The following is a 13,948-nucleotide window of genomic DNA, read 5'->3' as shown; positions in this document are numbered from 1 at the left end:
ATGAGACTAATGCGCGACTCACACAATAAGTAGGAATTATGCCGTGCCTACTCTAAAACTCGAATATTTGGGGTCAGTCCCACTATAATTATAGTTAGGTACAGAATGTTCAACATTTACGTCGCTAACGGCTGGTCTTTTTATAAAGGGTATCGCCCACTGTATCTGGGTTACGTTCGAGTAAACATAAACATTTAGGGACGACCCGTGACTTTCACATTAATAGAATCCGAGCTGATGGCCACGTCGGCCAACTTCGTAACAACTATGAGAAAGTGCAACATCTATTGATAGAATTGAACGACTGGATCGATAAGATGCACTACAAAGTACAAACTGTAGCACATTATTTACCTAAAATATTCCCGTCACGTCACGTCAGGCCGTCAATCCCTAATTCCCTACTAATATTATAAATGGGAAAGTAACTCTGTATGTCTATATGTTACCTCGTCACGCTTAAACCGCTAAACCGATTTACAGTTTTCTACCGTGACTGCTTACCATCAGGCGGGCCGTATGCTTGTTTTCCACTGACGTGGTATTAAAAATAAGATTAAATTGACATAGATTGAGGCCCGAGGAAAGACAGGATAGTTTTTATTAATCATCATCGTCATCACCCCATCATGTTAAATGTATTTACGAAAAATGTAGTGACAAATGTGTGCTGTTTCTGTTACTTCGTTTCGACTATAAATAGCAGTATACAATCGATATTTCTCATGACATGATCTACTTTTACGCTTCTATCTATATATAAGGTAGAGCAAGAAAAACTACTTAAATACTCGTTCTGTGCATGCGGAATATAAATGCAGATAGGCGCCTTTGCGCAGGTTTACCGATCGATAAGGATAGCAATGGTTGCCACCTTTAACATAATGCTATACACCAGGTACATAGTACATACCTTACCTACTTAGATATGCATGTTAGAATTCTAGTAAGTTACTATACTCGTACTTACCTAATTATTTGCAAATGATGTTCATCTGTAATTTATGACTTTGATTATTATGGGATTATGGGTGTATAAGTAGTTAATTAGGTGTCTATTAGGTTTGATATATGTATTTTAATTTGAAACTAACTGGCCTTGCACTTGACGCAATCAAGTAAGTAAGTAGTTATGCTTAGTTTGTTTTTATGTGTGTTATGAAGAATGACGCAATAGCTATCTAAGGTATCAGTCGATTGTTTAGTTTTTGCCCGTGTTAAAATGATTGGTTAATAACTCAGTCAATGCTCTACCTACCAATCAATACTCAGAAGATGACCATTTTCTTAACGCTCATTCACCGAATAACCCACAACTCCGTAGGGTCTACTCATTAGGTTTTAGTATACGCATACCTACTATTATTTATTTATTTACTCGTTATTGCACAAAATACAAAAATAATGAACAAATGGCGGACTTAATGACTAAATGGCATTCTCAGTCAACCATGTCAGGCTAAACTAAACAGAGACATAGAAATGGTGCAAGGAGAAAAGTAAGGAGATCTTTATACCTAATAAGAATTGTTGTTTGCGACTGTTCTACAGTCGCAAACAACAATTCTTATTAGGTATACGTATACAGTGGCGGATTTGCAGTGTTGGCCGGCCTAGGCCCCAGGCCCCGTAGTAAGTACTAGCCGCCCCTTTCTCAGCACTCGCCATGTAGACTGCCGCCCCTAATATCTGGCCGCCCTAGGCCCGGGCCCACTGGGCCTTAGGGTAAATCCGCCACTGCACGCGTGTATTAAGTCAGCATAATCTACCTCATAAATATCAGCTCTATTCGCATGTCAACGCACAGTTAACTGACTGAACTATAGATTTATAGCTTTGGGCGACTCGTAGCTCTAAAGTAGTTTTTTACACCTACAATTACAATTAAGTCAATATGTATATATGCAATACGTATACGTATGGTGCCAAACAATCCTTAAAATTTAGGCATGAGAATGGAAAATCAACTCTCCAACGCTTGCATATGACGAATGACAGTGCGCAGCGAGCGTGACGAAACGAGGCGAGGGGTACGGTACACAAACATAATGAGCAACTCTTGTACACGCCTCTATGCCCGTTAATAATTTAATTTTAACAGGCTTTGTGCAAAATAAATTTAAGTAACAACACTTTAAAATATACCTGCAAATAACTTTCAACGTATTCATATAGATCTTTTATCGATGTTCTTTCTTATATAGACACCTAAGAAAATTTTGTCAGCAAAATGACATCACGCTACATAGAGTGTGATTTCAATTATTATTTTCCTAATAATTAATCATTTGTCAACCTCTTCAGTTAACAAATGATTAATTATAGATAATAATCTTCTTTATAGATACTTGCCAATAAGTACAGACACGCCTATCTGACATTCATCTTATTGCCATTTAACTAACTAGGTAATACATTATTAGTTTATATACATAATAATACATTTCTTTTATTTTAACAGTGTATTTTACATAAACACATATAAACTATTTATGTTTACTGTAAGTCTGTAACTGTACGAGCCCTGCTAAGAAGCATTCATTGAATTTAAAAGCCGAAAGAAAAGTATCAATAGTAATAAAAATCAATTAAGGATGTAAAAGTGGAACATTTCTATTAAGCTGTAACTAATTGAGAGCCGCATGTTAATCTACGTTAATGACGTTAATTAAAATAGACCGACAGATACGATCACAGTATCTACACCGTGTTTTTATTGAATTCCGTTAACTTCGAGGTATCGGTAAGTACGTTAATGGAAACCAAATGGCATAATTAATTTAAAAAAAATTGTTTTCATAAAAAGTAATTAATTATATTATTATTAATTATTTAAACATATATTTCATATAGCGTTGTTGTAACGCGAGCATTACATTTAACTCAAATAAACAATTGAAAACTAAGACATATCAATGTCATTTCGAAAACCGATCGTCTAGAGATAGTACCTATGTTTATTAGCAAATGTATGAACTCGTACTAAGCAGTAATCAATATGTAAACAGCCCCTCAGGCAAGTGAACACGCTCGTAAGGGCCTTATCAGATAAAAATTAATTATTGATTATCTCCGAAATGGAGTTAATTAGAAATATTACAATACCGGTGCCTTTGAAAAAGTTACTTAATTTAAGCTAAGGGTTGCCTCACAATAATCACATAGAGGTTATAGTCTTATACAATATAATTTACATTGCCTACGTTTATCTATTTCCTAACAAATGCAACAGGTCAGTGGGCGAGTCAACTGATTCTCCGTCCTACACAAAGTTGGTCGGTAGAATCGGTATAAAAACAAAACTGTTTAAAAACTTATTACCCTACCTGCGTCTAGGGCTCCACGCAAAAAGTGTTTCGACTTTAAAATTTTATTTTCTGTCAATCTTGAAGCTATCTGAGTTGGTAAAGTGCCTATAGCGTACTAAGGGTGTAAAGGAATAGTACATTTCAATGCAAGTATGCAAAGTGTGTCATTATTTAACTGTCCCAAAATGTCTTTTATAAGCCGTAGGCGAATAAAAGACACGGGACAAATAAATAATGATACTTGCACACGTACATTGAACGACGTTTTTTAATAAATTTGCGAAAAAATCACAATACCTAAATTACACTTACAATAAATACAATTGAATGATATTCAGCACTATTATACTACGTTCAGTGATGATTAACATTGCAAAAATAATCATAACTACTCAATTCATACAAAAACACTCTCACAGTTGCAATTTAAGATAAATAATTTTGATATAACTAAATTTTAAATGAAAATAGCGGCCGCCGGTTTTACTTTTCAATTATTCAGTTTTTCTGTTGACTACAGCCAAAGTGGCAATGATAAGTAGTTTGCATTCAACCAATAATAAAAAAAATGTTTTAGTGAAATATCGTATTTTATATCATTTTATTAATAACGAATAAATATTTAACTTTTATCGTGTAATTATATTTTTGGGCGTAATAAACGTGTAACGGTGAAATAAAAAAAAACATTCATAGTTTTTAGGGTATCCAAACTCTTTGGTAATATGGACGTATTATGGTCAGAAATAAATTTAAAGTAAAAAGCACTAGTTCGCAAAAACCAACTTTGCGAACGCTAAACAGCTACGTAAAGTAGCACTTTTGAGCAACAGTATTAAAAAGATATATATTGCTTGCAGCAAATGAAACCCCCGAGCTAAACTTCTACGTGTCTAGAATACAAAAAAAGTAGGTATGAATATTTTGAATTCATAAATGTAAATATATGTGTAGTAGAAAACAATGTGATTAAGATTATTTTTATTGGCCAATTAAGAATTCCGCTCCGCACTACAGGCATTGATATTCGAAAATTTCCACTATATAGAAATAATAGAAACTTGTTCCCATTTGGCACATTATCCCCCAAAGGCGCAAAATACCCCGATTCACAGATCTAATATTTCCTATATTTTGAATAATCGTCTGTCCTTCGAACATTAAGAGTATTATGACTTCATTTATCACAACACATTTGAAAAGAACGATCTGACCCCGAAGACACACGTCGCGCGAAGCAGAAATGTCGTCACCGCTATACTCGGCGAAGGTCTGTCGCCCGCTCCCGCCTGCATTTCGACAGCGATAGCGCTAAACAACTAAATGGATTCTCAACAGTCAACATATGTCACGTTTAAAATTATTTCGAGACGATGTTTCGGTTAAATTGACTTAGAAATGTATGCCATCCCGGTTACAGGTTCTAAGAAAAATAAATAAAATAAGATTACGTCCATCTTGCCACACCGGTTTTGCAATATCTACTCTGTCTGTTTTTTTTTTCAATCGGGCAAACGGCCATGCGGGACATCTAATGCAAGATGCTAACAGGAGCTCAATTTAATTTGTTTTAGGTTAGATTGTGAGATGGCGAAAACAGTCAGATTTTTCGTTTCGAAATGCCAAAATATGCGCTTACACCCAAACAAGACTAATTGTATAGGAGCAGCGATTGATATTACGAGTCATGCATCCTATCCTGACCACAACACGATAAAAAGGGCCGGTACAGACGGACTGCAACTTGTATGGGAATTGCACGCCGACTTTGCAGTTGGCATAACGTCGGCGTAACGGCCCTATGATAAAATCCAATCCGGGTACGTCCTTAACCGACCCGCCGGGTACGTCCTTAAACTACGTCCACAAGAGAGGTATGGGCATTGTGAATGTCGTCTAGCTTAGTGTGGTAGGGCACAGCACAGCGGATGTCATTCCAGATCTAGAGCAGAGCCCAATTGGGGAAGTACCTTACAGAAAACCGCAGCCAAAAAACACTAGACCCTACTCATAGTGTTGTGTTCCTGCCGGTGAGTAAGGTTGCCAGAGCTCAACGAAGGGAGGGAGGGTTGTTAGGGCCGGAAACGCGCATGTAGCTCCTCTGGACTGCTTACCATCAGGCGGGCCGTAGGCTTGTTTGCCACCGACGTAGTACAAAAAAAATCATTGCACAAATTCATCATTTTTAGGTGTTATTTAGTGCCACCAATCCAATTAGTACCATAGTTTTCAAGTTATAACGGTACCATTTTAGTCGGGTGGGGGTACCGGGACTCTGGCCCGACCACACCACTGTGACAGGATTTGGTTAATACACAAATTAAACATTTTTTTGGTGCTATTTTGTGCCTTTGATTCCAAAACCTTGTGGTTTTGTGGGTTTTTAAGTTACCAAGGCACCACTGTACCGGGCCCCGCCATATGGCACAAATTCAAGGGGTTGTAGGCACTAACTTACTAAATAGCTCCTAAAAAATGTTGAATTCGTGCAAATCCTGTTAAAATGGTTTTTTTTGGGGCACCGCTCTCTATTGCATAGGTATTCAAACGACACAAAGGCAAATAGACGAACGAATGAACGAAGTGGTTCGCTGTAAGCCCTCAGACATCAAGGGAAAAACTGCTTAGGTTAATGAATGAACAGTTGCAAGTAATAGCTAGGCTGTCTGCATTAAAAAATTACTTAGGACATAATTTCGGCATCATTAGATCGTCAACGGCGCCGCACTTCCGTCTCATGAATATGTATCTTTAATCGAAAATGGGGGACCATTTATTTTCATGTCACGTATCAATTTACATTTTTACCAGTGCTTTAGTAGTACTTAGCGGTCGTAAAACTTTCCAAATGTGTAGATGCAATTACCACGTGCATGACGTGCAAAATATGAAAAAACATTCAGCCAGTTCGATTTCAAGAACAAAGCAACCTATAGGCTGCTCAAAAGCTAAAGTACTTAATCTCTTAAGTCTACCACGTACTCACGATATGAATCAAGCATAAAAACCACAGGCGGCTTAGTTTTCTAGTCGGTACAGTCATCGAATCTATTGTTTTACATTTAGGGTGCTCCTAATTCGTATTCCAGGGCTTCCCCTAAGAATATATACACCGGTGTAGCCTAAAAGTATAACCGAATAAAAATTTAAATGTTTATAAAGTACCCGTGAATCCCGTGATGTTTTTAGTACTAAGGAAAAGCTAGGAAAAGTGAGAAAACTTGGGATAGTTAAATTTCCACAAGAAAGTAACGTAATGCCTCAACTGTAGATTAGATAACTATTACTAACAGGTCTCCACGGAAGACCAGCGTCAAGATACCTGAAAGGTAACTTGACATCAAGCTGAGGGGAGACCTTTTCAGTGACGTTTATACTTTTTACTAATAAATGTGTTTCAATAGATTTAAGCAATATTGTAAGCGTCCTGAATAAATTTATTTTCTTTCTTTCTATTAAATAACTAAACAGTAGGTTGGTAGGTATGTATTAAAATTTACAATATTACACATCCTACTACTACTATTTATACATCCACAAGCTAATAATGGCCACGGAAACATCGCGAACATAAATTAATTTAGACAATATAAAAAATTAACGACATGAGCTGGAATTAGGCTCGGTATGGTATGTACACATGTATTCAGGATTTGGTGGTTCATTGAACCCGCAAGTTTCGCGTTCGGTTTCAGGCGCGGCCAGCGGAGGGAGCGGCAACGTCTTTTCGTGTTTGAATCGATCCCGTGGGGCGATACCATATTGTAGCGATGTTAAATAAGTTTATGGTACTAAAATATTTTTTGGTACACGCTTTTATGGCTGACTGGACCAGGGATCGGAAACCGGTATTTTTTGTATGGGAACGAAAACGGTATTTTTTCGTTCTTTGTTAATTATTTAATTTCTAATTGGGCAATCTAATAATACGAAGTCGTTATCTAAAAACACAACCGAGTCCTATATTTGGAGTATAAAATAAACCGAAATATATGTTTATTTCAAAGTTTTTCCAAAAAACCGGTTCCGATCCCTGGACTGGACTTTACTTTCCACGGGCAACTAATACTCATCGAGACAATTCTAAGAACTCCAAACACAATTAATTGCACAAACGTTGTTTTATCACAGAGTTCCCATGGCCACCTCCTGTCTACATCATCAGATCAGCACCATGTCATCATAATATTCATAATATTGCATCGTATGCAAAATTTCAGCTCAATCGGAAATCGGAAAGTGGGTCAAATTTAGATTCCAAGACTTGACGCATTCTAACTAACATACATACTAATTACTAACAGGGCAAGTTAAATAAGGACCGGTACGGAAGGGTTGTATGGGATCTGCATGCAGACGTTGCAGTTGGCGTGCAGTCGGCGTGCAGTTCCCATACAAATTACAGTCGGGTTGCAGTCCGTCTGTATCGGCCCTAAAAGCTTGTATAAAATGAAGGCAATTTGTTTTATTTTAATCAGTAGGGCTAAGATGGTCGGCATTTTATCATTTGTCACCATGCCTGTCACGTTCTAACAAGTTTGTAAGCGCGAAAGTGACGGGCATAGTGACAAGTGATAAAATGGAACCGTGATGCCACCGCAGAAAGTGTAAGCGACTTTCATATTGATAGTCACTGTGACAATGACAAGGTACGAAATGGTATTGTACTGACTGAAATTAAATTCGTTGCCTGTGCCAATTTGAATCATTGAAATTATCTCTATTTAGATACCGATTTGTTATGCGTGTGTGCATATAATTTTTAAATAAATAATTTATTCGATACTGTGGATTGAAATAAGCTTTACGAGTCACGTGGAATGGACATCAACGTGGCTACATTTACACAATGAAATTACAAGTGAATTAGATTGCCCACTCGGTCCTCAACGCGATAACACCAAGATGACGGTTTATTTATGGAGCCTACCTAATATTACAATAGTCTGAAATGAATGGCCAAGGCAAGAGGTCAGCAGCAATAAAACGATAAGTTTGTGTTCCACTGTAATATCTTGCGAGCAATATAGTAACAGTTTACATACAAAGTGCCTATACATACAGATGACAGATAGGTACAGACTTGTGAGCTAATTTTGAACGAGTGGGGATACTTATTCGATACCAATACACAGGACTATGTAACGCAAGTCAGTTTTCTTCATGTAAGATGTACATATATGTAAAAGCGGCTGAACCGACCCCTACTAATATTATATAAATGCAAAAGTAACTCTGTCTGTCTGTCACCTCTTCATGCTCAAACCGCTGCACCGATTTAGTTCCGAGAAAGTCCGTACAGAGTTAGCTTGGTTCGACTCTACGAATAGTAACAGTACTCCCAGTACACGCGGAGAGACGTAAGTACAGGGGGCCTAGCCAAGATATGGCAATCGTTAATAGAAAACGCACTTCGAAACTTATAATGTTCCAATTGAAACTTATACTGTATTAATTAAGTAATTAAGGTTCCCGGTACATTTTTTCTTTTCGTTTGGCTTTTGTCGATGGACGATTGTCATCTTGGCTATCCAGGCCCCCAGTACGTACAGTAGAACGATAGGTACGTTACGTTGTTTTTATGGCCCAGAATAGATACCCCAAATTGCCTAAGCCCAACCGATGTCTTGTCATCGAGAGCAGTTGAGAGTTACTGTTAGTGTGTGACCTTTTGCGATTAACTAACTGACTGATATTATCCGGCGAACTGTTAATGTGATCTGTGGAGCCCGTAATAGTATAATCGAGCTAATATCAGATGAACTTTTTTCACTCCACAACCCCAGCCGAAAACCTGTCGGCATTAGACCTATACCAACTGCAGCTACTCTGAAAAGTATAGGTACGCATATGATATCCTAAATGTAATGTAACACTAGTAAACACATTTTGGGCACTCCCTAAACATAGTGAACCATAAAAGACGGTGATACAGCAAACATGTGCAACCCATATAACGATTCCCACCATTGCCATGACATCAACGGTAACCGGGAAACTTTTATTAGTTTGGAATCTGGCAGGCACGGAAATCAACATAACATAGAATAGGTAACAAGGAGGTATAACAAGACGGAAATCGCTTTCCCAAGTAAACGGTCTATTAATATTTTCTAACGATTAGTGTTGTAATCTGAGAGATCCTCAATGGAAATATAGATGATAAAAATAGATATATGACACGTATAGGGTTTGTTTACGATGCCTACCTAATATTCTAAGATAATAGGTAGGTATACCATAAGGTATCCAAAGAACAAATAGCATCTACTATGTACTTGCCTACTTTATTTACTCAAATAAGTGTCGTGTCGATCCATGCAAAACAACGGATTCAAACCTTAAATATACGTACAGAGGCAGGCACATGTTCATACCTTACGATTATGACATTCTAGAGTTACTTTATACCTATAAGTGGGTAATAGGTACCTAAAGGGCTCGGCATTCTAGGAAACTGACCACTATAAGCCTTAATAAGGTCGCTTAGATGCTGATCATCTCTATAAAGACCTAATACAGTTGCTGATGGTGGAATACGAGCCATCGCGGGCCCAACATTAGCATAATTGGAGGCCAGCGGACCGGTTTACCACCGAGGTATGACGTCACCGCTGACATCACCGACACGCGAACTTAAAATAACGAAGCTTAGCTTAAAAGCTTTTTCTAAACGTGGGGTTGAGACAAGTGAAAGCTTATTTTTGTTTAGAAGAGTCATCGTCAGGTACTTTTGAAATATACCTAACGACGAATAGTAAATCACGTGTTCATTTACATAACTGATCTGAAGTTCACTTGCATATCGGGTCAATAAAATTAAAATTTGGTAATAAATTTTGCTACGAACGTAGTGATTATATGCTCTGGTAATACATAATAAGTAAGATAGTGGTAAATATTCCATGAAATAAAAAGACGTACGACAAATTCACAATATGACAGCGTAGGAATAGGAAGCCTGATATATAAGTACAGTTAGCAAAAAGGTCTAAAAGTAAAATGTACAAAAAAAAACCGGGCCAGTGCGAGTCGGACTCGCGTACGAAGGGTTATAAGGGTATAAAAGTTCTACTTCACTATTGGCCGCACTGTCTTCTAAGTCAGGATCTGATGATGGGATCCAAGAGTTACCTATCAAGAGCACTTTTCAAATATATTTATTATAAGATATTTCATTGATCATAATAACTGCAGTTTCTGTTTGCTACTCAATATGTATAAAATAGATTGTTAGGTATTAATTTACTAATTTACTATACAATTTATAAAATAGAAATTGTGTCTGAAAATAACTTCTGTCTACGTTTTTCTAGTAATATTCTGGTGCTTTATTTCAATTCAAGCATGGTGTAACTTATTTTAAATACAGTGAACATCCCTATACATAACGTTGTTAACATATTATTGCATGTGCCTATGTAAAATAGTGCGTGTTATTTAACTTAATGTTAAATATTAGGTAAGATGTTGCTATATGTGAGATCCTATAATTGGCTCTGTGTCACTATTTATGTTGTTATTAGCAGAGTTATAGCTGTTGGTTCTCCATGTAAATAAAAGAAATAAATAAATAAATAAAATATTATAGGCCCGGCAGCACTCGTATAACTAATACGTATAGTAATAATTTGGCTATTATAAATAGGTAGGTCATATCTCTGGCATTTTCTTTTAAAACACGTTTTCGTTAAGTGAAACTATACGCATGATACTTAGAACGTTTTGTGGAGTTAGTTCTCTTTTGTTAAAGATTATTCAGGGTATAAGCAGGTAGGCGAATAGCATCCTTTCAGGTACCTATCCTGCCTGTGCCGTGTGCTTAAAATGAAAGGGCCTCGTGAGTGCGGGTTTACTCTCACTGAGGTAATGAGCGAGACGGCTGTGCGTGCCAGGGATCGCGGATATCATGTTTTTGAATTTCAATTTTTTGTAAGTTTTAACATCAAAAAAATTAATTGATGAGCTTGATCAAAAATTAAATTGCGCATTTTTAAAAGCAATTGTCATATTTTAAGATGCGTGTTATGTTCGTGATTTTTTTCTATAGAGCGAAAATCAAGAAATTACTTAGGTTTCGATTCGATGATGTTACTAGAGGTAGAGAAAGACCTCAAGATTCCTTATTAACATTTTGGCAACCGTATTGTGATCTAAAATAGCGATACGATTTTTCAAAAACTTTGCTGGCTGAACCTATTAGGTACCGTCACGTCTGAAAATATCGCTATGGACAAAGTGCCAAAAATATATATACACTACCGTAATATATGGGCCATAAAGTCGTGTATACATATTTTTGGCACTTCGATCGTGTCGATGTTTTCAGACGTGACTGTACATCTTAAAATGATAGGGATGACTAACATTTGAATTCGTTCCTTCGTAATTCAAAGGCGCGGCTCTGCCACAAAACTCACGAGTGTTTTTATTAATTAGCCGCCGACATAATCCAGCAACTAGGTCGGCGCACCCACTGAAACCCACCCTCAGGCACTCCCGTGACAATACATGAATTTTCCTTGATATTTCAAATTACGATAAATTATAATTATATTGTAAGTAATTCCGCATTAAATAAGCTATCTAAATACCTACCTATAGCTCTTTTATCAGTCAAAACACTCAAAACCATTGTGATAGAACTTATGACCTGACTAAGAACTATATCTACTATAAACAGTGCCGGATTAAGACATTTTGGTGCCCTAAGCATTTCTAGACCATGGTGCCCCCTCATCAAGATTACATTGAATTTTCTTGGTAAATTGAGTGACGTTTATTGCCGCATTACTTCTGAGAATAGAATTTTCAATCCGTCACATCATTTTATCACGGAAATTGACAGAACTGCAGTATTAAGGTCAAGTGTAAGCAAATTCGAAGACCGTGCTTCGCATAAGTCCGGAGGCCAAGCCAACCATAGTCCAAGTGTAAGCGAAGACGTAAGACATAGGCAGTATTCCGCACAGGTTTTTGGAACCTCTAGAGCTTTCCTGTGAAGCTCATTCATGTGAGGGCAAATGCCGAGCTTCAGTAGGGGCTTAGCCATTGGCCATTGGTTTTTGTCAGAACAAGTACCAATGGCCACAAATGTTTTAAATAGCAAATTATTGTTTACGAATACGGGACTTAATAGGGTAAGTTTTAAAATTACCTCTGACCCGACGTTTCAAGGACGGCGTAGTCCCCATGGTCTCGGAGAAGACTGTGTAAAGTCGACATCATTATCTTGACGTTGGAGGTAATTTTAGAACTTAATCAAACGCGAATAAGTCCCGTTTTCTTAAATAATAATGTGTCACAATTAGGCCAATACAATTAGATTTTTTCGACCTAAAAATACGTGTAATCCAAGTTTGCTCCACTCCAGGAGGTGTGCATAAATGTTTCCTCTTTTTCAGTTTTTTTGCTTGTAAATCGAAAACGGTACGGCTGTCGGAAAATTTGTTCTAATTACAAGTATTATTAAAATTGATATCTGAGGATCCGAAATGTAATTTAACTATGTTCTTGCAATAAAATATATTGATTGATTGATTTATTTAAGGTACCTTAATATGTATTCGTAGTCCTAAATTGTAAATTAGGTCGACATTTTTTATTTTTGGTAAAATCATGTTAATAATCCGAAAACGCTTTCTTACCAGTGTCTGATCCACTAAGTGCTATTATAATTGATAGTGGGTTCCTTCTACATCGAGTGGTTTGGCAATCCAAAGGAAAAAATGATCTCCTAAGGATCCCAAAATGTATGCACACCTCCTAGGATAGAGCAACCTGGGATTACACGCATTTAGGACCAAATAAATGTATTAAAACAATTTCCAGCTTGCTGGGAATTAATTCCTCAAAACGCTATTTTTGGATGTAATTTGATTGGCCTAAATCGTGAAGGTGTTTAATTAAAGGCAAAGTCTAAGGCTGAATGCGCGGAGCGTTCGATCAGCGCTTACGGATGAGGCCAAAGGTCGAGCTGGAAGAAAGCAAGGCTTGAATTTGACCAATGGCCAGGTATGAATAGCTCAGCCGCAGCGTCAGATCGCGGCGCGTTATCATATAATACAACTAATGGCGAGGTGTGAGCAAGGCAGCCCAGCTGCGAAAGAGGACAGCATGGATTTGGATCCATGACCAAGCGAAAGTGGGGCAGTTTGCATAAAGTAGAAGGCCTGGCGTCGCATGAGACCTAACGCCGAACTGCAAAAGAGTGGCTTGAAATCGAACCTATGTAATCACGGTCCTCCTACTGCTCGGCCTTTGCCTTAACTCGAAAGCGCAACTTGATAAGATGCTTTTGTTTTTCGGCCTTCGCAGGGCCCTTTATTACACTTTGACAATTAGGTCGCAGGATCGCGGCTCTGCAGCAACTCGGCCTGGCCGACACATCTGGTGTGCAAGAGACCAAAATACGCTACAAAATCGGTAATCTACGTCGAGAAAATCGGTTGGCCACAAGCCCGACGGTAAGATTTTTTGGCCATGAGCTTTGATGAAGGTTGGAGATGTGCTTACGTGTACTCACTCTCTTACGACCCTTCGTTATAAGATGGGTACTTGCACACGTATCAAAAAGTTTCGTGTACATAAGTGTAGTACACTATGACTGCGATGCTGATGCAGCCTGCGCGTTTTTTTTT

At 37.6% G+C, this 13,948-nt stretch overlaps 1 protein-coding gene across 3 annotated transcripts in view; it reads right to left on the bottom strand.

The window, feature by feature from the left end:
• LOC133516871 (uncharacterized) overlaps positions 1-13,948 on the bottom strand; it is a 56,617-nt gene that overhangs the window by 41,363 nt on the left and 1,306 nt on the right. The window lies entirely within an intron of this gene.

The sequence above is a fragment of the Cydia pomonella genome, chromosome 4 (assembly GCF_033807575.1).
Source record: "Cydia pomonella isolate Wapato2018A chromosome 4, ilCydPomo1, whole genome shotgun sequence".
Lineage (NCBI taxonomy): Eukaryota > Metazoa > Arthropoda > Insecta > Lepidoptera > Tortricidae > Cydia > Cydia pomonella.
This window is presented reverse-complemented; position numbering and strand designations above follow the sequence as displayed.